Here is a 6,963-nt window from a genome sequence, read left to right as displayed (position 1 = left end):
TTCTAAACGGTAATAACAACCATATTGGTCTAATACGCACAAAAAAACCTTAGTGACCTAATACGGACAAACTGGAAACCTTATTACCCTCCTAAGTCATTAACCTTAATTTTAAAGACATTGAGAATATATGACCATCAACAGTAAACTACTTCGTTTAGAACCCGCGTCGTCCTATATAACCTACTACTCCTCTATATGGCGAAGCTCTTCATCTATAGTCGTCCCTTTGGGGACATCCGATAAAATTGGAACGATACAGAGAAGATTAGCATGGCCCCTGCGCAAGGATGACACACACAAATCAAGAAATGGTCCAAAAATTTTTTTAACCCTGATTGCCTTTTCAAATGCTAATAGAGTTCAATTGCAATTCTTACGTTTCAGTAGTTCATCTACTGAAGTCATAATCAGACAACATGTGGATTCTATGTTCAGATTGATCTTCTTGTTGATGTCTTCAACCATTTGTGGCAAGTAAGTGTGATCTTTCTTTCTATAAAGTCTCCTTTAAGTTTTTTACTTTTCCTGTCATTAAGTTTCATGCTTTATAAACTTCCGTTTATGTGTTGTATATAGTCTGTATGTGTTTGTTTATAAACTTCCGTTTATGGGGATCCCGGTTACCCCGTTGGGATACCCGCAGACCCGATAGTGTTTGGTAAATGGGTACCCATTAGGATTCGGGTTGGTGATGGGATCGATTTTCATATTCGGGGATGGGGGCGGGATTACCAAAACCCGTCCCAAACCCGCCCCGTTGCCATCCCTATTGCTAATTGTTATGTGCTTTAAATATGTGCTTAGTGAGAGTATCTAGCAGGATCCTTAGAGAGAGAGTTATGAGTCGGGAGATAATCTAGGATAGATACCTAGATGAGCATATGGGATATCTACTAAGAGGGTAGTATGTTATTCATGAGAGTTAGAGTACTTGTGAACTGGGATTCTAGGAGGCGGACTTGGGGTGACTACAGGTTGGTGTGGAAGGTAGTATTGGGCCTGTACTACTAAAAGTACCGAATATGTATGCAACCCAAGTAAGAATCCTTAGGATGCTAAGGAACAAGTAGGGACGAATGATCGAGTGTGGGTATACTCGAGCAAGTCTCTGATGATTTTTGTGTTATGTTTCAGAGACATCATAGTGGTTACACGCCACAACCCTGGGAGCAGTGAGACTAGTGATTATGAGATACGCAGGATGATTCATGAGGAGGTGGCCGCAGCCATACGCGAGGAAATTCCTGAGATGTTTGGGTTTATTAAGACCACACTATTTGAGACGTTTGATGAGCGATATGTTGTTGTTACTAAGGTGGCTGCTGCTGCAGCTGTCGCCGCTGCCAGGCCACAGGGAGGTGACTCGTTGTTGTTTTAGGAGTTTAGTAACACGAATCCACCAGAGTTTAATGGGACCCAAGATCCGATTGCTTCCATGAGATGGATCTATGATATAGAGGAGTGTTTTTACACATGTTCATGTCCTGATCAGTTGAGGGTTCAGTTTACGCTGAACCATCTTCGCACGGGGGGAGAAGGACTGGTGGAAGTTTGTGACTACCAGTTTTACTCGTGCAGATTATGCTGCAGTGACATGGGAGAGGTTTACCCAATTATTTCGAGATGAGTATGTTCCCCCTATGTAAAGGGAACGTTTATCCCAAGAGTTTCTGTCTCTCAAGCAGAAGACAGAGTCTGTGACTAAGATTACGAGGATGTTCCATGAGAGGACGTTGTTTTGCCCTGAACACGTGTCCACTGAGCATGCATGTGTAAGTCGGTATCTAAGCATATTGAGGAGGGATATACAAGAGTTCATGGCGAACTCTTCATATAGGACATTGGTTGAGCTTCATACCAATGCCATACGGAGGGAGATCGAGCTAGAGTTACAGACCAGAGAGGATGAGGAGTCCCAAGGTAGGGATTGGAGACCAGTGCAGTCGCAGTCGGCAGCAATGCGGGCTAAGCCCGTTGATACGAGGACTGAGGGCCAGAAGGTTCGCACTTGTGGTAAGTGCAACAAGAGTCATGAGGGATCGTGTCGAGCGAGGATTTGCAACAAATATGGCAAAGAGGGGCATATGGCGAAGGATTAACACAAGGGGTTTTCAGTCTGCTTTCACTGCAACCATACCGACCATCGGAAGGCTGAGTGCCCCCAGCTTCTTCAGGGATCAGCACAAGGATATGCACCTGTTGCTTTATGTGATACTAAGAGTCGACCTACGAAGGTCGAGACACCGAGGGTTCGTGGGAGAGCCTTTCAACTAACAGTAAAGGAGGTCTGCGCAACACCTGACGTCGTATCCGTTACGTATTCTTTATTTATATTCCTTTGAGATGTGTTGTGCTTATATTATGTTGTGTATAGGTACTTTTCTTGTGAGTTATGTACCTTCTTTGATGTTATTTGACACGGGTGCGAGTCGATCCTTTGTATCGTTAGCTTTTATTCGTCACATCAGATCCGACGTGAGGCGTTGATTCGACCTATGAGGGTTCTATAATCGACGAGCATATAGTTTTTGCTACTGATGTGATCTAAGGGTGAATGTAAAAATTAAAATGTATAAGTATTTTATATCTACAAAAATGTCGGGGTAAAACATGGGTATATGTACTAAGACGATGTGTGATAAAATGATGAGAGGCCTCGATGTTGTTGTTGTTGATTCTGTCATCTAGCGGAGTATGGATGACGACCACAGACTCTTCTAGATAGTCCAGTGGAACGTTGGCAGGCTTGCTTGTAGGTGTTTGTGAACGATGTGTTCACCAGTGTACTGCATCCCCTACATGGTTGCCTTAAGGACATTTATTGCTGAGGAATCCCCTTAGTATTAGTGTCCATCTCGATGTTGATCCTTAGTCTAGGTCCCTTATGATAGGTGTTTTAGGGACGTAATGTGAGGATAACGGGAACGGGTAATCGGGTTATTGTTGGTTGATGAAATTAATAAACTTATTTATTGTGGGTTAAAAACCCTATGTGCTCACCAGGCTCCCAAGCCTGACCCACTCAATTTCATGTATTACAGGTAGTAGCGCTCGAGCATAGATGTGATGTTTTGGATAAGGATTACAGATATAGGCTTGTAGATACGAAATAATGTAGTAAGACTTATATTATACTGTTTATGTTTTTGATCTGTATCGAACATGACATCCCGAGTCTTTTTAATGAAATAGATTTCTACGGAAATGCTTTGATAAATCTTTATCATATTTTATTTTGGGAACAAATTAAGCAACACTTTTATGAAAAATATTACTCTGATTTTCAAACAAGCATAAACAAAATCGGTAGTTTTTGGCCGTGAAAATGGGGATGTCACACAATGAGAGAGTGTCATAGGCTTGCGGGGAGCCATAGCCTTCGTTGGTTAGTGTGAGGGAATGTTATGATACTACGAGGTATTATTTGCTAGTTAGAGCATGGTGCAAAAGAGTTTTTAGGCTTGGGTAGCCTTATTCTTCGAGTTTCAAGAATCTGGTGGTCGGACCAGGGGCGCGTTTGGAGTCTTCATTTTTGTCGGGGATCGTTATATTTTGAGTTAAGTTGTGGTTATCGCAATCGAAGGGAGTTAGAGAAGTGGTGTACGCGTGGGTTGCGGGTCATGGGTCATGAGTTGAGTGCTTTATTGGGATGAGTGGTGCCAATTCTATGTCGGACCAGATGCTTGAGTTTGAGTTTGGCTTGGGTGGTGAATTGAGTAGGAGAATGAGATTTCGGATTCAGAGATGGGTTTCATTTTGAGGAGTATTGGATGTCATCTGATGTTTTAGACTTGAGTGGGTCAGTTTATTTGTATGGGAAGGACCGCGAGGCGCATGTAACTAATGAATAGTAAACAACAGAGGTCGAGGGTGAGACGATTTTACTTGGGATTGTGGTATTCGTTTGGGGTAAAGCAAACTTCACAATGGACTGAGATAGTTTCTGTGAGAAGAAAGTCAGTGAGACGTTTTGGGGCATGCAATGGGTAACCTTTGGAGGTTCAACTGTGGGGTCGGGAGCTGACCTGGTACTCAGTGTTGAAAGGGATATTGGAGAGGGAGTCGGGGCTTATGATTTTAGATGTCTGAGGACACTTCTGAGTGAGCATGATTTTTTTTATGTTCGAGGATAGATTGTTGAGAGCTCATTGTTCAGTTGGGTTCTAATAGCAGTACAGTGGATGAGTCCCTGGTGAGATGTGAATACTTTCGCTCATTGGAGTATGATATGGATCGTGTAGTATGTCTGGTATGAGTGATCGGTGGCAAATTGTTGGGCTTTGACTTGTTTCTAGCAGTTGAAACGAGAGAATCAGAAGTGGTATCGTAACGGCAGAAGGGTTTGTCCTCTTCCGGGTTTGGGAGTTCTTGTTTGGTTTCAGGTGTCCATGTAGGAAGTTAATTGTGTGATATTAGATCTTTTCGGTGGTACTTTTCGGGTTGTTGGGTTCGATCTATGTGACATTGAAGAAGCGATTTTGAGGGCGAAATCCAATTCAAGTATGGGGGGATTGTAACATTTAGACTTTCAAATGCATTAATGTGTGTTTATCTTTGAGATTTATGGAGTGACTCAATGAGTTGTGAGTCCAACTCGCCGAGTAGGGTCGGGTTGGCCACGTGGAATTAATGAGTGGACTCGACGAGTCAGAGAGTTGACTTGCCGAGTAGGTGTTGGGCAGAGAAACCCTAATTTCTAGGGGTTGGGGCCTATATAAGGGAACTTATAGCCTCATTTGCTGCTCACTTTCACTGAGAGTAAACCCTAATGTCCTTTGAGCTAGAGAGTGTGAATGTAGCTAATTTTGGGGTCTTTTGGTACATTTCTTTTGAAGAGGAGGGAAGGATTCATCAAGAAGCGAGAAGGGGGCCAGCGGATCAGCGTTATTTTGTCCAAGAGCTTCTGTAGAAGGTAAAAAGTTCTTACATTTCTCCTTGTGGTGATTAGATCTCATGTTTTGATGAATAGGGCTTTCTATCACCTTTTTGTTGAGATATGGGTATATGGAGTCCCTTTCTAGGACTAGACTTCAGATATGGACCTTGTGAGGTCTAGAGGGTCCAAAGGCTCAAGCTTTATTCAGTCACTTAAAGAGTTATTGTGTTTGGTGCCCTTGTTGGAGCATGTAGTGGCATTATGAGTCTTATATGCCATGTTTGAACGTAAAGCTTGCAGGTTTACGTGACAATCGACCCTTAGGATGGTAGATCTAGTGTTTGGAGTGATAGATATGCCTTAAATCATCTGAAGGAGGAATCTGATTGAAAGGACTCGCAAAGTCTGTGGCATGACTCGGCAATTCATAACTCGACGAGTTGGGGGTCAACTCGACAAGTTGAGCTGGACTTTCTTAAGACTTCTGAGGAAACGAGGGGACTCGATGAGTCGCAAGAGTGCACTTGTCGAGTCGGGTCAAACATAGATTATTGACTCGAGTTTGACTTCTGTTGACTTTAAGGTTTGGTCAACATGAGTAATGGAGACCGTGGAGGGGTAAAATGGTCTTTTACCCAATTCAAGAGTTAGAGAGAGAAAGAATAGCCTTCAGTTAATAGAGTCATGAAAAAGAGTATTAACTAGAGATATTCATCCTTGTGATAGGCGGAGGCTAGTTCGAGATTCGGGTGCGAGGTTATTTGCTTGTTGCTCGCAAGGTGAGTCTTCTCACTATATTTTACCTTGAGTGGTATTTATGTGTGACCAGAGGGTCTTATGTGCTTACTTGAGTTATGCATTTTGTTTGTCTAATATATATGTTATGTTATGTGATACCGAGACCGGACCAGAGGGTCCAACGAGCTATGAGACGGGATGGTCCTCACTAAGACCGGACTAGAGGGTCCAACGAGCCTTGGGACTGGGGGGTCCCACTGAGACACATAGACCGGAGGGTCTTACGGAGTTATAGACTCGAGTGGCTAATATGTTGTATGTGGTATTTGGGGGAACTCACTAAGCATCGTGCTTATCGTGTTATGTGTTATGTGTTTCAGGTTCTTATCAGGATCACGTGAAGGTATCAGCTTGATTGTACACACCAGTGAAAGAGTTATGTTTTGAAGATCCTAGATTTTAATCAAACAATTATGGAGTTTCGAATTTGTAAATTAAAAAAATGGGATTTTTGTGAAATGTGTTATGAGAATTATGCGATTTTAAATGAAAATTTTATTTGAAAATTTACGGTGTTATAGTATGGTATGTGGTAGTTTGGGGAGACTCGCTAAGCTACGTGCTTACAGTTTTCAATTTTGGTTTCAGGTACTTTCGATAGCAAAATGTAGAGCTCAAGATGATTGCATGACACACACCACAACTTTAAGCATGGGATGATCTACTCTGATGTTTTCACATGTGATTTTGATACATTGATAGTTGTTATGATATTTTTTTTTTTGAGATACATGATTTATGATTTTTATATGATTATGATATTTATGGTTTTATTAATAATTTAAAAAAGAAATTTTTGGACCGTATTTTTGGGATGTTACACGATAGAGGCAAGGGTCGATTCACATGCAATAATGATGGTGATGATTTGTGTGTGGCGGATGGTGGTGGTCTGTATGTGGCAAAGGGCGGCGTTGGTGGCAAAGGGCGATGGTGGTGGCAAAGTGTGGTAGTTGAGGTGATATGTAAATATGAGAGCTTTTATAACAATGGTAACCGACCCTAGAAGGTAAAATCTGGCTAAAGGGCAGAAGTGAAATAATTTTACAGTATGTTTGGCTATTAACGAACCAAAAAATGACTTTAGGTATAACCGACTTTTTTGTGTAAAATTGGAGGATTTTATGTTAAATAACCAACATAAACATAAGTCAAAACTGCAAAAATGGTCCTTATGGTATGTATTGTTTTCTAGGTTTTTTTCAAGATCTCAATTTTTAAATACCTTTGTTTGTGGTTTTAATCTCTCGGTACACTTAAATAACTAATATACCCTCGTGATGATT

At 41.6% G+C, this 6,963-nt stretch overlaps 1 non-coding gene across 1 annotated transcript; it reads left to right on the top strand.

The window, feature by feature from the left end:
• Nucleotides 1-223: 223 nt before the first annotated feature.
• LOC145038084 (U6 spliceosomal RNA) lies at nucleotides 224-326 on the top strand. Its single transcript, XR_013679154.1, has one exon. It is a non-coding gene; the product is annotated as a U6 spliceosomal RNA (small nuclear RNA).
• Nucleotides 327-6,963: the final 6,637 nt, after the last annotated feature.

Source organism: Lactuca saligna, chromosome 3, assembly GCF_052625555.1.
Source record: "Lactuca saligna cultivar CGN05327 chromosome 3, ASM5262555v1, whole genome shotgun sequence".
Taxonomy (NCBI): Eukaryota; Viridiplantae; Streptophyta; class Magnoliopsida; order Asterales; family Asteraceae; genus Lactuca; species Lactuca saligna.
Note: the sequence above shows the minus strand (reverse complement) of the source record. Positions and strands in the feature narration are given on the sequence as shown.